The 18617-nt window shown below is 43.9% G+C and overlaps 2 long non-coding RNA genes across 2 annotated transcripts in view; one reads left to right on the plus strand and one right to left on the minus strand.

The window, feature by feature from the left end:
• Positions 1-796: 796 nt before the first annotated feature.
• The window catches only part of LOC119180266 (uncharacterized), a 38803-nt gene continuing 20982 nt past the window's right edge, over positions 797-18617 (plus strand). The window contains exon 1 of the long non-coding RNA XR_012884894.1: positions 797-933. This is a non-coding gene — a long non-coding RNA (uncharacterized LOC119180266). The remainder of the gene's footprint in view (positions 934-18617) is intronic.
• LOC142767456 (uncharacterized) lies at positions 13974-16497 on the minus strand. The gene is made up of 2 exons (XR_012884893.1): positions 16335-16497; positions 13974-14102 (listed from the first exon to the last, which is right to left on the minus strand). It is a non-coding gene; the product is annotated as an uncharacterized LOC142767456 (long non-coding RNA).

Genomic DNA, 18617 nt, shown 5'->3' on the forward strand with positions numbered 1-18617 from the left:
CAGCTTTGGTAATGTATTTTCAAGTCTTGTTCAATTGCTTGAAAACAAAGTTAATAAAACTGGCATAACTAAGCAAATAATCAGGGTAGAAAAAAATAATCCGACTCATTCTAGTCAACAGTCAGAAGGATGCATTTAATGGTGTCGCCATTGCGTGGGTCGGCTGTGTTTAAACTCTAGCTCAAGATAGCTGTGGCACCCCGCATATTATCATGCGTCCAAAATGCAGTATACCAGCGCACTTTGAATAATATCTACCGTAATAAGAACGCTAGGGTAGTTTTTTAGGAAGATATGGTACGGCTGATATTTCGTCATTCACCCCAAAAGCTGGAGCTCAGGTCTTTTGTAATCCCGCCGACCTTCGTGTCTCGCTTGACAGCACCACGACAGGTCTTACATCAATGACAATAGAGCTCATTTACTTTTTTTCACGTTTCGTATCAGTCGAACATAATAAAAAGATGCATGTACCCCATGTTAAACTCGTTAAATCATTACGATCTCTGATTACAAGTACACGCCGTTGTTTTTTATTTCATTCTATTTATTTCTCATCTCGTGCTATTGCACAAGTGTTCCCGCTTGTGTTGAATCCCCTGACAGGGCTTTCTTGACTAGTACGCGCTATTGTGCTGCTTTCCTAGAGTTTTCGCAGATGTTTGCCAACATCCGTTTGTCGCTTATAAACTTCATCGAAAAATAAATGACAAAATTACGAAAACTATCAAAAGACAGTACCTATAGAAGGGCCAGCGAGGTATATAAATGCAGACGCTGCTTAGGAAGTCCTCTTGCAGCACGCTTAAATTCGAGTGGACATCAACATGGCCAAATTAAGCACATGCCTCTTGGTCATAATTGCAATGACGCTATTTTTGATCGAACTTTCTCAGCAAGCATTGGAGTACAGGTTTCTTCCTTTCGAAAACGGTATGTCCTCAGTGCCATTTCACATGTTTGTGGTCTGCTTTGACGTGATTTTACAATACAAATGGATCTCTATTACCTATGGTGATTGAAGATGTTATCGTAAAAAAACATGAAACATTTTAACGAATGGTTTGGCAAACAACGTGGTTTTTTTAGACTAAGTGTATCAAGTTTGTCGATTTAGAAAGAGAGAGACCATTCCTTTCTTCAATTTATCACCTAAATGAGACCAGTTAAAGTGAATACACATTAGTGGTATCAAACACGCGGTCAGTTATCATTTAGCGATCTCCACAGCCCACATACGGCTCATTTGTCATAATGTTACACAAGGTAAGGTAACTAAATGGGAGGGGGGGAGGTTAATGGGCCCTGAGTCCGCGATCACAGTATAATGATGATGATCACCACCATGACTCGTACCCACTCAGGAAAATCGCGGTAGAGGCAACGTCGTCTTCCTTTTCTATCCGGGCTTCCCTCGTTTTTTCTGGTAGTGATACCCCGTATCATTCCTCCCGTTTCAGACGAAGCCCTCCGGGCGAGTCATTCTTGCATCCTCCGAGTAAACAGCTCCAGGCGGGCAACATGCGTCACCTCTGTCTTACATGAACGTCGGCCACTAGTGGTGACACGTGCAATTTCATAGTTGACCTCGCTGAGACGACGGAGTATCACGAACTGACCGGCGTAGTGTGCCAGTAGCTTTTGGCTCAAGCCACGTCTGCGTATTGGCGTCCACACCCACACTAGATCATTGGGGGCATAGGTTACATGCCTTTTTTGACTGTCGTAGCGAATTTTTGAGGACTCTTGCACTGCCAGTGTGCGTAAGCAGGCAAGTCGACGTGTCTCTTCCGCACGACACAAAGTGTCCGCAATGGTTAAATCGTCATGGACGGCAAAAGGAAATATAGTGTCCAGCATATGTCGAGGTGAGCGAGTGTAGAGCAAATAAAAAGGGCTGTAGCCTGTCGTTTCGTGTTTCGACGTGTTCAAGGCGTACGTGACGAATGGTAATACTTCATCCCAGTTTTTGTGGTCGGAGGCGACGTACTTTGACAACATGTTGGTCAACGTTCGCTTTGTGCGCTCAGTGAGGCCGTTAGTTTGTGGATGATACGCAGTTGAGTGTCGGAACTTGGTGGCACACAAACGAAGTATTGATTCGACAATATAAGCGGTAAATTGTCGTCCGCGGTCACTTATTATCACGCGAGGAGGTCTGTGTCGGAGGATGACTGAATGCAACAGGAACTCCGAAACCTGGAATGCCGTGGCGGAGCATATGGCAGCCGTCTCGCAGCACCGCGTCAGGTAGTCGGCGCATACAATTATCCACCAGTTACCTTTTGAGGAGCGTGAAAATGGTCCCATAAGATCAATACCGACCTTTTGGGAGGTTTTACAGGTTGCAGGTGACCAACTGGACCCGAGGAGGGCCGCTTGTGGTTGCTGGCCACGTAGTTCTAAATCGTTTTTCTCATTTTCGGCCAATAGAACCGCTCTTTCGTGCGACTAAGTGTTCGTACGGTGCCTAGATGGCCAGAGGTGGAGTCATCATGCGTGAGACGCAGAACAGACGTTTGGAGGGACGCAGGAACAACCAGCAGAAAGCGGGCGCCCGCCGTGGACAAGTTTCTCTGGTAAAGAAGACAATATCGGACACAGAATCGGCCTTCGCTTAATGAATTTCTCGCTCCAGGGAAGAGAGCTTGTAAGCTTGGGTCATTACACTGCTCAGCGGCGAAGGTCACGGCATCGGGAGAGCCAGACGACAGAGGAGCGATAAGGTGGTCAAAGTTATCGGCTTCACAATCTGTCGATGGTAGCGGCATTCTGGAGAGGCAATCCGCATCAGCGTGTAGACGGCCAGTCTTGTATGAGATGGTGAAGACATGTTCTTGCAAACGAATGGCCCATCGTGCGAGGCGGCCGAATGGGTCACGAAGGTTGACCAGCCAACACAGGGAATGGTGATCTGTGACGATAGTGAACGGGCGACCATAGATGTATGAGCGAAACCGTTGCACGGCAAAGACTACCGCTAGGCATTCCTGTTCGGTCATGGTGTAGTTGCGTTCAGGCTTGCTTAAAGAACGACTCGCGTAAGCCACAACGTGTTCCTTCTTGCCAGAACGCTGAACGAGAACGGCACCGATACCGATGCCACTTGCGTCTGTGTGAATTTCCGTGGCCTACGAAGGATTGAAGTGCCGAAGTATTGGCTGTGAAGTTAACAAACACTTCAGCTTGTGAAAAGCGGCATCACACTCGGAGGTCCACTGAAACAGGCCGTTCTTGCGTAGAAGGCTCGTCAGGGAGTGAGCGACATCCGCAAAATTGGGTATGAACCGGCGGAAATACGAGCAGAGCCCGATGAAGCTACGCAGTTGTTTCACAGATTTAGGATGCTCGAACGATTCAACGGCCGCTGTCATTTGTGGGTCAGGTCTAATGCCATCTTCGTCGACGAGATGTCCTAACACCAATGTCTGTCGCTCGCCTAAGTGGCACTTTTTTGAAATTCAATACAAGGCCAGCTTTTGCAATGCAGCCGAGCACGAGGTCTAGGCGAGTGTTGTGCTCATCAAACGTACGTCCAAAAATTACGACATCATCAAGGTAACACATGCATATATGCCCTTTTAAACCACGCAATATAGAGTCCATAAATCTTTCGAATGTCGCAGGAGCATTACATAATCCGAATGGCATAACATTGAACTCGTAAAGTCTGTCGGTCGTAACAAATGCCGTCCTTTCTTTGTCAGCTGCGTGCATCGGAATTTGCCAGTAACCTGATCTCAGGTCGACATATGAAAAGTAGGACGCGGAATGTAGGCAGTCTAGAGCATCATCGATGCGCGGCAGTGGATAGACGTCTTTCTTGGTAACAGAATTCAGTCGGCGGTAGTCAACGCAAAATCTCCACGTACCATCCTTCTTCCTCACTAGAATGACGGGAGCAGCCCACGGACTTGCCGATTCCTGTATTATTCCCTTTTCCAGCATTTCTTGGACTTGCTCGTTGATGATCTTGCGCTCCGATGGTGCCACTTGGTAAGGTTTCTGCCTAATGGGATAGCCGACTCGGTGTGGATCTGATGACGTATCCGGGACGCTGGGATTAAGGGCCTTTGGCTATGTTTAGAAAAATCGAACACTTTCGAGTGCTTAGATAGAACGTCGAGCAGAGTATGACGTTCGCTTTGATCAAGTGACTTGCTGACCATTTGTAGCGATTGGGCATCTTCTGAATCTTCTAAGCCTAGATGTTTATCTTGGCTTGTAGCTTCAACAAGCGCAACCAGCGTCGTACATGATTCGGTCTAAATACTGCAAGTTTCATGCCACCAAGCAGAATTGCAGGCTCCATGGAACTGTTCATTGTCCACACACCTGCCCGTCCATCAACGACTGACATTATACAATGGGGAATGAGAAGGTTCTTTTTCAGGCATGCCAAGACAATCGGTTCGAGCGTGGCGTCAAACGTGCCACAGTTGTTGCTGGAACATGTCACGGGAACACACATGGCAGAAAATGCAGGAACGACTGTGTCCACGGAGACGAAAAAGATGCATTCCTCCGAAAAGGAATTTTCTAAGAGCGCCGTTGGGAAAGTACCGTGTATAGAAAGATGCCCACTTCTGCAGTCTACAGTTGCCCCACACTCACACAAGCAGTCAATACCCAAGATAACGTCATGTGTAGACCGCGGAATAACCGTAAACTCTGTGCAAAACACCTTGCCACACAGCGAGGCGTTCACAGTACAATATCCCACCGGACACAACACGTCACCACTTACACCACGAAATGTCACCCCACGGTTCAGACAAAACATCACTTTTGGCCCTAGCAGGTTTTTAAAATTTACACTCATCACCGAGACTGTCGCACCTGTACCCACAAGTGCCATAGTACCACTCCATCGACAACTACATGAACTTTGTTCTTCAACATAAACGCTGACGGGGGTATATCTGTAGATAGCACCTGTGATCTCGCGGCCTCACCCCCACTGGCCGCACCGACTAGTTTTCCGGCGGCGGTGTACGTGCCCGTCTCCGTGGCGACGGCGATCGTGGAACACGGGGAGCTGGTGGTGGCGTCAAACTTCGATTAAAGGCTGGCGAGGGGTAGCGTGACCCGGTAGCTGCGCGTGGTTTCCGTGACGTGGAGAGCGGATAGTCGAAAGGTTGGTGAGACATGTGCCAAGACTCTCGCTGATATGGGCGATGGTCACAAAAACGTGCAATGTGACCCGGGATGGCACAGTTGTAGCATACCGGAATTGGTCGAGGGGCACGTGGCTGCTCAGAGTAACGACTCCTCTCGGAAGGCATGGGATAGTGGTGCCGCCCTTCGGGGGCACTGTAGGCAGGCGATGTTGGGTAAACAGGCGGGTGAAAACTTCGTTCGTAGTTGGGAGGTGTTTGACGGGGGAATCCAGCCTGCCGTGTGCCTTGATATGCATAAGCGTCTGCTGCGTAGATCGATGGTTGCCATGGTGGAAGAGAAACATGAGTCCGCACTCGTTCTGATTCGCTTACGTACACGTCCTGAAAATCGCTGGGGCGATGATAGGTCTGCTGACATCGAAGCAGCTATTCTCTGACAATCTGCCGTATGGTCAAAGCAAGGTCGTTAGGCGGCACTGTTTCAACACTAGCCACAGTGGGGACGTTGGACAGGCGGCCGAATTTCGGAGAAATTCGTCACATCTTGGGGGATTCAAAGGAACGACAGTGCTTCATCACGTCGGACACGGAGTTCAAGCAGTCTTTCCCAATTTAGAAATTGTACACGTCTTCGGCTATACCCTTGAAAACGTGTCCAACCTTGTCTTCTTCAAACATCCTCCCATTCACGATCTTGCACAGCTTCAATATTTCTTCAATGTATGTCGTACATCTTTCTGCTGGAAGCTGTGCCCTCTGAGACAATGTCTGCTCTGCGCGTTTCTTCTTTGAGTCCGAATCACCTAAGAACTTATGCACTTCTTCAACAAAACGTTCCCAAGTCGTGAACATGTCCTCGTGGTTCTCGTACTACATGAGGGCGGTGTCAGTTAACGAGAATACGACATGATTGAGCTGTTTGTTCGAGTCCCAGCCATTGCTTCTGCTCACCCGCTTGTAGTTCTTGAGCCACACGTCGACGTCTTCTCCTGAGGTCCCGCCGAAGTTTGGTGGCACTCTGTAGTACGGCACGGAACCCATTTGAGTTGGCCTCGAAGCGTTGGATGGCTGCTCTTGGACCATTATGATCGGCGAAGGTGGAAGTCCGGCGAGGCGGCGGCTGCGACGAAGTCCTGGTATGGAAGCTCCCGTCTTTGGGTTCGTCCTACTCCGGCACATCCACCAAATTGTTACACAAGGTAAGGTAACTTAATGGGAATGGGGGTTTTTAATGGGCCCTGAGTCCGCGATCAAAGTATAATGATGATGATCTCCGCCGCCATGGCTCGTACCCACTCAGGGGAATCGCGGTGGAGGCAACGTCATCTTCCTTCTCTATCCGCGCTTCCCTTGTTTTTCCTGGTAGTGATACCCCGTATCAATATTTTCCTTCTATTTTCGTAATGATTCGTGACTTTCGAAGTCGCAACGATCATCTGCCAACAGTAGAAAAAACCGCCAGAGCTGTGCGCAGCACTGTCATGGTGAAAGCTCGAACAGCATTGTATGAGAGCCTTTTTTTAACACTGTTCGGGTAGCTGCTGCTAGCATGCTTGCAGGGCACCCACTACGCTATAAATTATTATGTAGTAGGCAGACAAGGTCAGCCGTCAATCTTCACAGATTCATGGTACCCGCTACACACTTGCAAGCAATTTTGGGCAGCATTTTGTTGTCTTGTGACGGTCGACGATGAAGATTTATGGCAGAACCTTTTGTAATCACTACAATTCCTCAAAGTGGGTATGCGCCACAGGTAATAGTGAACAAGATCAAGATTTTGTTAAGTAATAGAGCACTCCACTACCCACTAGTTGCGCAATTCGCATTGTGTTACACAAGGTCGTTCCTTTGCTGTTGTAAAACGCTTCATCGCTCCTAATAACAAGATTTCTTTCGACGACTTCAAGCCTGCCTAAGGTCAGTTTCCGGAAACGTCCGCAGCACCAGCGTGAATCAGGGGTTTATAATAGGCTGGCACGCAGGAAACCCGGTTTCGTATCACGTTGTGTCCTTGTTCTTTTTTTGCAATTCTGGGCTTTTGTTTTCTTTTTTGTTATCGTTCAAGCTTTGAACAGATCCAGACGAAATCTGTGTCTGAACTTCGGCAGTCACGCGTCCTCAGATACGTGGACGACGAATCAACGGGCGGCCAATTAGTTATGCGAAAACTCACATGTTTTTTTTTGCGTAACTATAGAGAGGAACCTCTGTTGGAGTCCAAACTCGGCCTGCATGAAGAAGCGCCTGACATCAATTTGCAAACTGTTCAATTTGTTGGCAGGCAATAGATGGAGAATGCCATAGAGGCAATGCTGAAACTCTACAGAGTGGTGTTTCACGGTTTTCTGAGATATAGCCTTCCAGTGCTGAGCAAGAATTACAAGAAAAATGTTAGGGTTTCCCAGGCACCACAAGCGCACGCGCTAAAGGAGTGCCTTAATTTGTCCGAATGTACGTCAACAAAGGCAACTATTGCTATTGCTTATGACAGACGATCCAATGGAAACTCACAATACGGTGGAAGGCCTCAGAACGCACGACAGACATATTTTACACAGTAAATTTTTTTACACCCTTAAGGGTGTAAACTGGCTTGTCGCCAGAGGAACACCCTATGGGTGTTTTCAGATACACCCTACTTAGAAGGGTGTTGAACACCCTAACATTTTGCTGAACACCCTTCGTGTAGGGTGTTAAGCTAACACCCTTCAAGAGGGTGTTGAAAGGGTGTGCGACCTTTGAGTAACGCGTTATTCAAAGGTCGCAGGTTCGGTTCCTGTCCGTGGCAAGTTATCTTTTCACCCACATTTCTTCACATTTAAATTACAATTCGGTCTAATAACTTCCCCTATACTTTCCTTGGCAATATTGTCTGTTTGATCTCATTATATATATATATATATATATAAATATATATATATATATATTAATGAGATCTAACAGACAGTAATGCCAAGGAATGTACAGGGGAAGTTATTAGAACCTATAGAATGTAAATAAGAAGAAAGAATAAAAAAAAGTGGATGAAAAAATGTGTGTGTGTGTGTGTATAAGCAAGCTTACTGAAATGCAATGATATTTCTCAAAGCCTTCTTTGTAAAGCGACTATAGAAATTTAGACTGCCTTCTATAGTTATACAATTAAATACAAATATTTAGTGTTAAATAGCATAAACATCTGGGGTATATCAATTCGTGGCTCAGTGAGTCGATACAGCAAAGGTGCTTGGTATGCATACATTTGTGTAGACACACGAACACATTATATTCAAAAAACATTATTACCCGTAACAGTGCACACTTCCCATGCAGGATGCAGACATATACATATTTCAGCAACTTAATTTGCAGTTACACTTGGTATCGCAAAACCATGCGAGTTCAGCCTCACCTAGTTCATTTCAAACTTTCTGATTATACAAAAATAACAGAGCTGCTCTGGCAGACATCGTTTCCACTTATTGATAAATATCTTTTCCCACTTCCTAAAAGCAGGCATATATTGGCGTAAGATAAATGTCAAGTACATGTACCACAACACAGGTTTTCTCTCAACTGAAAGCAAACACAGTTATTATGATATTTCATACATACTACAGTTAGAGCATTTTACCGCCAATATTCGAACAGGTAAGGTCAGTGGCCGAAGAAAAATGATTAACAGATCAGCCCGCACCCCATGAAGCTTCACCACATATTAAAATTGCAAGTTTTATTTTTCAGCATCTTTCTAGGTAATAGAGACAGCATCCATTTCTCAAAAACACACTCTTCACAACAAAACCAAAACGAGGGCCGACAGGTGGAAATGCCTCAGATAGGCTGACCAAAGTTTCGATAGGAGAACCTATCTTCGTCAAAGGTGCCTAGCCTTCTCATCACTGGCATATTAGTTGCAAGGGGGTTAGTAAAGACGTCATCTCCTGGTGGTGGCATGTGTCCCTGTTGGCAATCAAAGCCTGAAAAACAAAACTATAAAGCATAGGAGTGCAGTCCTTGCTTCATTTCAAGTTGGGTGGTAGCGATTCAGAATGTTCTCAGAGGGTGGAGAAAAAAAGAAAAAAAAAAGGAAACACCCAAAGTAGGAGCGGTGTGCTGCCAATGGGTGGCCGCTACAGACAAGAAAAAAGCAAAGAGGTTAAAAGTTGGAAGCGAGCAGAATGTCCCCGCGTTTGGCCATCACGAAGGGTTGCTGATTGACCTATGCCGTTCTCGAACATCTATGAATGGGACTTATAAGAGAGAGGTTACAAAAAGGCGCAAGAGAGAAGCAGGCGGCTACTTTTAAATACCAAGATTTCAAAGGTAAGCGACACCATATGTGTTTGTAAGACCACGTGTTTATTGGGGAAGGTCATTGGTTAAAATATGCTTTCACTATCCCCATAAGTGTCCCGCTCAACGGAATTGCCTCAAGAATTTGGCGGCATGTTGGCAGAGAAATAGGCAAGTTCGGAATGCAAAAGGAATAAGCAACTACGAGAGAAACACAAAAGAAAAGAAAAAATGAAAAAAAAAGGCGGATTGGTGATAGGCGACACGCTAGCGTTAACAAACGAGGAAAGGAAAAAGAGACGCAGAGAAATTTGTGGCTTGGCAATGACTTAATGGTGCACGGTAGGAGTGTTTTTTGAAGCGACAAAAGAGGAAAGGAAGCTGTGGTTGAAAGGTTCTGGAAAATAAAAACTTCATAGTTGTGTGTATATAGACACATGTATATCTATAATTAAAGTTTTAAAATTTAGAGTGAATATTATTATTACAATATGTAGGTTAGGAGTGATTCCATGTAATACCAGTTATGTCTATTTGAAGGTTGAACGTTTCTAGTCCCTAAATATGGCCGCAATTATGCAATGGCTTTCAGCGATTCCAAATTACCACGTGCAACATTGATTCCTGATGGGTGTAGGGACATAAATTTGTGTATAAATTATGATTTCATGTATTTATTCTCTCGTGGTGACCGGAAATTATTTTGTAGAACATAAAGCTTTGCTTTTTAGAAAGTGTGGTCCTGTTGGTAGAAGTGACCGGCTACTACTTTCGGTAAATTGTGCTTTGTGTCTGCACGGTGGCCGTTCAGTCTTACGTGAATTGGCGGCCCACTTTCGCCTATATATTGTTTTCTACAGCTGGCACACTCAGAAAAGTATATTAGGTTGTTTATAAATGCAGGTGAAGCTCTATGTGACCTTGTGAATGTAGTCAGATGCTGTGCTTTTTATGTTGGTAGCCGGCTGTATATATTTGCAGGGTGAGCACCTGGGCCGGCCACAGGGATCAGACGTCCTAGTCTAAGTTTGCGTGAACAAGCATGTCTTTAAGTTAGCGTTGCAAATGCCACGTGCCACGCATTTCTAATTCCCGCAAAACTTAAAGCAAACACTAGGACGTCTGGTCCCTGTGGCCGGCCCAGATGCTCCACCTGTAAAAATATATAGCTGGCTAACAACTTAAAAAGCACAAAATTTGACTACATTCACAAGGTACCATCGATCTTCATCTGCACTTCGAACAACCTAATATACTGTCTTAAGTGCGCCACCTGCAGACAATATATAGGCAAAACTGGGCAGCCAATTCACGTAAGACTGAACGACCACTGTGCAGACACAAAACACAATTTACCAAAAGCAGTAGCCAATCACTTCAACCAACAGGGCCACAATTTCGACCAAGCATAGCTTTATGTTCTACGAATTTCTGCTCACCATGAGAGAGGAAATACATGGAATGACATTTGATACAGAAATGTAAGCACCTACACCGATCACGAATCAATGTAGCACGTCGCAATTTGGAATCGCTGAAAGCCATAGCATAATTACGACAGCATTTAGAAATGAGAAAGGTTCAACCTTCAAATAGACATAACCGGTATTACATGGAATCGCTCCTAGACTACAAGTGTACTATTGATGTTCTCTCGAAATTTTTAAAATTATAACTATAGATATACATGTGTCTATACACACACAACTACGAAGTTTTTATTTGCCAGAACCTTTCAACCACAGCTTTCTTTCTTCTTTTTGTCGCTTCAAAAAACAGTACTACCGTGCACCCTTAAGTCATTGCCAAGCCACAAATTTCTCTGCGTCTCTTTTTTCCTTTCCTCGTCTGTTAACACTAGCGTGTCATCTACCTCCAACCCGCCTTTTTTAATTTTTTCCTTTCTTTCTGCCTTTCTCTCGTTGATGCTAATATCCTTTGCATTCTGAATTTCTCTATTTCTCTGCCAACATGCCGCCAAATTCTTGAGGCAATTCTGTTGAGCGGGCCACCTACGGGGATAGTGAAAGCATATTTTAACCAATGACTTTCCCAATTAAACACATTCTCTTCCGAACACATCTGTTTTCGCTTACCTTTGAAATCTTAGCATGTAAAGGTAGCTGCCTGCTTCTCTCTCGCGCCTTTTCGTAACCGCTTTCTTACGAGTCCCATTCATAGATGTTCGAGAACAGCATAGGCCTTTATCGTCGGCAACCCTTTGTGATGGCCAAACGCGGGGACTGTCTGCTGGCTTCAAACTTTAAAGCTCTTCGCTTTTTTTGCCTCTGTAGCGGCAGCACACCGCTCCTACTTTGCGTGTTTCCTCTTTTTTGCTTCCATTTTTTTCTCTACCCTCCGAGAACATTGTGAATTGCTACCAGTCAACTTGAAATGAAGTGAGGACTGCACTTGTTTGCTTTCTAGTTTTTTTTTCTTTTCCGGCAGCAATTGCCAACAAATACACGCACCACCACCAGGAGATGACATCTCTACTAACCCCCTTAAAGCTAACATGCCAAGGATAAGAAGAAACGGCACTTTTGACGAACATAAGTCCTCCTATCGAAACATCAGCCAGCCTATCTGAGGAACTTCCACTGTTCACCCAGACTATCCCACTCTTTACAAGTTTTTTCTGATCCTAAGGCAGTTTTCAAGGCATTCGAAACACTATGGGCTGTTTATATAAGCTCTGCACACACAATTTAGCCATCTGATGTACAATATGCAAAGTATAACAGAGTGACTTGTTGGGCTTTACACTCTCACAGAGTATAAAAGAAGGAAAATTCGTAACTTCATATCTAACTCAGAATACATGCAACAATCATTACCTCTTACAAAAAATTAGGAATGTAATAAGCACCAGCACAGACTTCGCAGAGCTGCTCAGAAATGCATCTTGATAAAATAGTTTAATATTGCAGTAAATTACAAATGCAAAAACACAACACCAGTGCACTAGTAGAGATGCCTGGTTGGCACCAAACTGCTGTACTTAAGATGCATCATGGAAGCAAGACCACAGCCCACAACTAATATACGCCTCAAGTAACCCTTGACTGCTAAACTGAAGGCCACAAAATCAAACCATGGCTGTGGTGGCTGCAATTTCGATTAAGGAGGAAATGCATGACACGTGTCTGCTTAGACGTGGATGGATTTAAAGAACCCCAGGTGGTCAAAATATCTGAAACCCTCTACTCCAGTGTCCCTGATAATTATATCATGGTTTTAACACATTAACCTCGGTAAATATTATTCTCATTACACTTGACATGAAATAAAGCAAGCAGATATTACTATGTAGTTGAAAAAATTCACCATTCAACCCTCCGATCCAAGGACTCACGTTACAATATTCTAGTATGCCTTCTATCAGTTATCATTAACAATGTTAAACATGAGTATGTATCACTGTAAAATATCCGACATGGTTTGGTATTGGCAAAGTTAGGTACGATGAAGTATGACAGTGGGAAAACACTTGATTGTACTTATGAATTGAACTTCCCAAAGGCAATGAAATAACTACAGTGACAAAAATATATTAAAATAGAATATTCAGTGAAGGTTACACTGAAGATAAAATCATTAATGTGCTACTTTTTATCACAACACAAAAAGTGTTTCTAAATGGCCAATTGCACATAAGGCATCAATTAACATGACATGCAAGTCTGGCGAGCAACACACTCAGTAGATCTTGGAAAAAACAAAATATCCAATAAAGAGCTCAGTAAGCAGCACTGACACATTCTTAAATGCACTGCCTAGTTACATTGAATTTTACCCTTAGGAACAGACAAACACCTTGGCAGATTGTGTCCAGGGGGACACAAAGTAATAAAATAATGCTGTCATCTGGCCTATTAACCAAAAATATTGAAACTTTAGTAACGCAAATAAGCAGGTATGTTTGCATTAAAAAGTTGGAGGCAGTCGTGTTTCTACACAGTCCCACTTGGAAAACTTTTTTGATTATGTTTATGCTCCTAGATATCCCGTTTGAAAGTTTAATTTTGCTTTTCATGATTACGCATGCAAGGCAGTGAGGTTTAGCAAAATATCACTCCATAGCGGAACGAGCAGTCGGTTCTTGCTATCGCCAGCGAATAGCAAGAGTAACCATTTTAATGTTTGCCCATGCCTTCCACCGACGGTCAGATTAAATGCATGAAATCAGAGTCTGTGCTAGTGCTCACTGTCCTGCACACATAATAATGCAAGCCGCAACTTAATTTCCAGCAGGATATCTGAGCACAGGCATGCTAGAATTCTTACAAGTGACAATATGTAGAAATGTGACTGGCTCAAATATTTAACACATACATGATCTCTTGCTGTGGTCAATATTAAGTTGATTAATAAAACTTAATGGCACCGCTGACAGTGATAATTATTGTCTCACATTGCATCCTCCTCGATACATAGCTATCAGCACAGGTGGCTTTACATAGATAACTTACAGCGCTGACTTCTCTTTTAAGGAAAAACAAAAGGGTTAACTTTGAACACCCTGAACCTTTGTGCTCCTTGAATACAGCTACCAGGTGGCTCTCTGCAGCTCGCTTTTCAGAAGAAACAGAAGCCATGCGCCACTGATGTGCACCAGCAGTCAAATTTTCCACGAGCCAGCCTTGGGTGATGGGCTAGTCCAGACGTCTCCCACACTCTCTTCCTACGACGAGCATGTATAGACTGCGAGAGAAACAAAAAAACAATTTACTGATGTGTCTGTTAGCGAAGCAGAATTTGGAACTCAATTTAGAATGATCTGGAAAGTTTTGTTTTAAAAGAGTAGGATGTACGAAAACCAGACATGCTACAACAAAAACATCCTCAATGTTTTTGGCGAACATAGCTGCAACCTTACGAAAGAATATGCATTTTTCACATAACAGATCTGTCACAAAATATACTTAAATAGCGCTCTGGCATAGTGCGTATACATGCCAATTCAATAATAGGGCAGTGCGTACATGACGGTATGCACTTTGATCAAGTATCCATTGGAGGTAACACATAAAGTTATATTACGAATTTTGGTTTGAACACAACTAATGCAACTCTCTTTCGGCTGCCTACATTAGAACGATTATGCCGATAACGAAGAAAATTGGTTTCACTAAATTACTATTGTCAACTGCTAAATTATGGCTGTTAATTTAATGATTCCAGGTGGCTAAAAAGGCAGTGCCCCTCACTCATCCCTAACATACCCCTCATTACAGGCTGTCTAATAAATAATGGGAAAAAATGTGGAAGTGCTAATACAACGCACCCATCTTGAGCTAAATACCATCCCAATAAAGCATGCAAGCTTCTGCAACGATCTCTAGTAACAAGAATACTGGAAGGCATTGGTCACGATTTAGCAATACACAAACGTTTGATGAGACTGATTTCTGAAGTTGTGTAATTGCGTCAATGCCAACAGCTTGGAAACATGCAGTCTATATTCATGATTGTCAGATGAACATACTGTCCAATTTTCCATTTTCACAGCAACACGTGCATGCCTTATGTATGCATACTATGATGTATAACATTATTGCAAGTTTTGAGCGTTAAATGATATATTTGTTTCTCCAAACACCACAGATCCCTTCTATAACTGTAGCGCATGCCTATAGAATTTACTGAAGCTTGTCATCTGATGTGAAGACAAAACAACATGCTGACCCTAATTGAAATCATGACGTTTTGGCCCCCACACAAAAGCCCTATTCACAAGTGACAAAGACTGTGCTTTTATTCGAGGCCAATGTGTGGTTTTTCAATGTTTTCATGTGTGTTTCTGACCAGATCGGCATAAGCTTGTCATCTGTTATTAAATGCCATTGGAGGTGATGGTCTAAACTGTTCTTACTGTTCGTACAAGTAAAATTGCTTAGCGAAGTTTGAACACAAAGTTTTGGCGAGGCACATACAATATTTAATAAACCACCACAAAATAATGAAATCTAAGCATACCGAAAACAAGCTGAATAAAATAAAATGTGCTCTACCGCATGAACTACTGATCGAATTAGGGCTCGCACAGTTAAGCTACAGTTATTCGGCCCCAATAAGCCATGAAAATTTTGTTCGGAAATACAGTTCAAGTTTAACGAACGGCTCAAAATTCATGGGTTCCGAACGCATCAGACAACCTATGTTGCGAGTGTATAACGTAAGCTCAGATTTGACTAAACGGACTGCATAAACACGTAAGCGTACATACGTGCAAGCCTTGCGAGCCGTATCTAAGACGAGGCAGCATGCTGCACGCGAACTCGAATAACACGGTAGTAACACGGTAGATGCGTGCCGGCGTGGATGCATACACCGGCATACGTTCGGTTGCCCGCAGCAATTTCTGATAGCAGTTTAAAAAAAGGGCGTACAACATACGAAACTTTTCAAACTGCTTTGGACGTACAACGTATGAAACGTACAACAAATGAACCCGTTGACTCCTGTAGCACACAATATGAACAGGCATGCAAAAAAAAAAAAAAATCCTCGAGTTAAGAGATCCAAACATACGCGCCCTAGGCGTAATCAACGCTTACAGCTAACAAACGCCGTCTTCGCCCAACAATTATTTAACCAAGATATTGGTCCATCGCGAGCAGGGCTCCCTGCCAACACCACTGCCGACAGAGGCGAGCGCCGTCACAACTCGCACAAATCCGCCGCCGAATTCCCACTGCGCAGGCACGCGCCATGTGCTTCACACACCGAAGCATGCTTGAATCGAAAGTAAAAGTTCGCCCACGCTTCACTTCCTACAAAAACGCCTTCATCCTGATGAAATGACACACACAAACAGGTTCGCTACGTTAAAAAACATCACTTATCGCCCACATGTAACGAAAAACGTAGCATGGCGTCGTTATCACGCTCTCGGTGTTGACAAAGCGCCGACAGCAGGAATGTGGTACGTACCTGGCGAGTGTTCCAAAATGCGACGCCACACGTCCTCGCTTGAGTAGAGTTCATCTTCGTAATAGGCAGCACCGGCAGAACACAAAACACGAACGCAGCGCGCAAGCACACCTCAAAAAACGAGAAAAAACGATGCAGAACCGACAAGCTGCAGCGCCCGACCAGCGAGCACGCCAAAACAAGTTCGGGGTTACAGCTCCGCAGACGTACAAAGGCGCAATAAAATGCTTAATCAATGCGGTTAAGTATGAAGAGTAAACGGAAATATATAGCATAAAAACAAAGCAGGAAAAATAATTTTATTTTTACAAAAAAAACGAAATAAGAAATTAACACGTGACTTTAGCGCGCGAAGTTTGAAACGTTTGCAGGTACAATGCATTTTTAACAAATGAAGAACAGCGGTAATAATCACCTAAAACACTCATGTTCTTGACTTTGAAATGTACTATGGTTGACGCACACATTTACACAGAAAATTTTATTGCAATGATTGATGGTGCCTATGCATAGGCGTGCCCACCACGGGGGAAGGGGGGCGGGGGCAACCCTTGGTCACTTAGGGGGCAATGTAAATCCCTATAGGTACATAGAGAAATATAGAGGGGGCACTGTAACTCGACGTAAGTTTTTTAACTCGACGGGGGTTGCAGCGCCCCCTGCTGATCACCTCATACACCCCCCCCCCCCCCCCCCGAGGGGATGTCAAAGAGAATAGATAGCAAATACAAATTTTACGGCGTGAGTCGCAGGTCCCACAATATATATATATATATATATATATATATATATATATATATATATATATATATATATATATATATATATATATATATATATATATATATATATATATATATATATATGTGTGTGTGTGTGTGTGTGTGTGTGTGTGTAGGGGGGGGGCGAGAGGCGTGTCTCTTCCTCCTCTCGTACCCTTCTCCCCTTCGCTTCGCAAAGGCGCTGCGTGCACTGACCGTGCCATTCTCTGACCTTTATTTCTTCACCTAAAAAACCACTTCCCGTGCTCCCGCATGGTTGCAGAAGGTAGTGCATTGTTTTCTTTTTGGACCAAGCACGTCTCGTCTTCGATAATCTTGTGAAAACAACTTGCACTCAAACGGCTTTTGACCGAGCAAGGGTTTTTTGTAATAAATTCAAGCTTTTTTTTTTCTCAATTGCTTCTACACATGAATATGTGCTGTCCGTAGATCGTGACAGTAGCCCATTCATTTATTCACATATAATGTGGACGATATAAAGCGGCAAAGCATGTCGAATGATACAGTGCGAGACGTTAGTCTCTTTTACATTTTCTCAATTATTCTTAGTGTTCTGTAAAATTGGTCAATGCCTCAATCATTTCCTTGATTTTTTTCATCCCTGCGACATTGTTATCTTAGGAAAGGCATGCATTCCTTGCGCTATGCGTGGTATTTGATTTGCAAGCATGGATGCAGCTCGATTCTTGCACGTGCACTCCCGCGCCGGTGGTCTGGTGCTTATGGTGCTGAACTGTTGACCCGCAAGTCGCAGGATTGAATCCCGGCAGTTCACGGCGGCCACATTTTTAATGGACGAGAAAGAGTGCGAGACCTGTGTAGTTAGACTTAGGTGCACCTTAAGTAACCCCAGGTGGTTTAAATTTTCGGAACCCTTCGGTACAGCGTCTCTAATGATTATATGACAACTTTGGGACGTTAAACGGAACAATTTTTATTCCAACAATTATAGGTGTACACCCTTCTGTTCTTCAACACCCTCACGAACGGCATAATAACACCCTTTTTCCCGTTACACCCTTCTCTGAGGGTGTACCAGCAAAGAAAAGGGTGTTAAATTCATTCAAAGAGGGTGTAAATCTTGAAAACACCCTTTTTACACCCATAAGGGTGTAAAAAATTTTACTGTGTACGTGATCCTTGTCATCATCTTGCCACGCTGCCTTCAGACAGGCCTCAACCATCGTTCTCTCAAAAGGGTACTGACACAATAGCCTTGGCCTCGCGTTTTTCTGCTGCAATGCGTTGCTAGGGGCCTGTTAGTCATGACACGACACATTGTTTACTGCAGCACGCGACGGATAATTAATTACAGGCCCCTCAATATCAGTCCGTTTCAGTTTCGGTTTGAGAGAGTTCCAAAAACTGGGTGCAGTTGTCGCCACCTAGCATGTGCAGCTCTTGACCACGTCAGCACACAAAAATATAACGCACTTCCACACTGCCCGCATAAAGAATTACTTTCGAATAGATGGCGGAACTGCAATGTCGCCAAACACAT

The sequence above is a fragment of the Rhipicephalus microplus genome, chromosome 7, assembly GCF_043290135.1.
Source record: "Rhipicephalus microplus isolate Deutch F79 chromosome 7, USDA_Rmic, whole genome shotgun sequence".
Classification (NCBI taxonomy): Eukaryota; Metazoa; Arthropoda; class Arachnida; order Ixodida; family Ixodidae; genus Rhipicephalus; species Rhipicephalus microplus.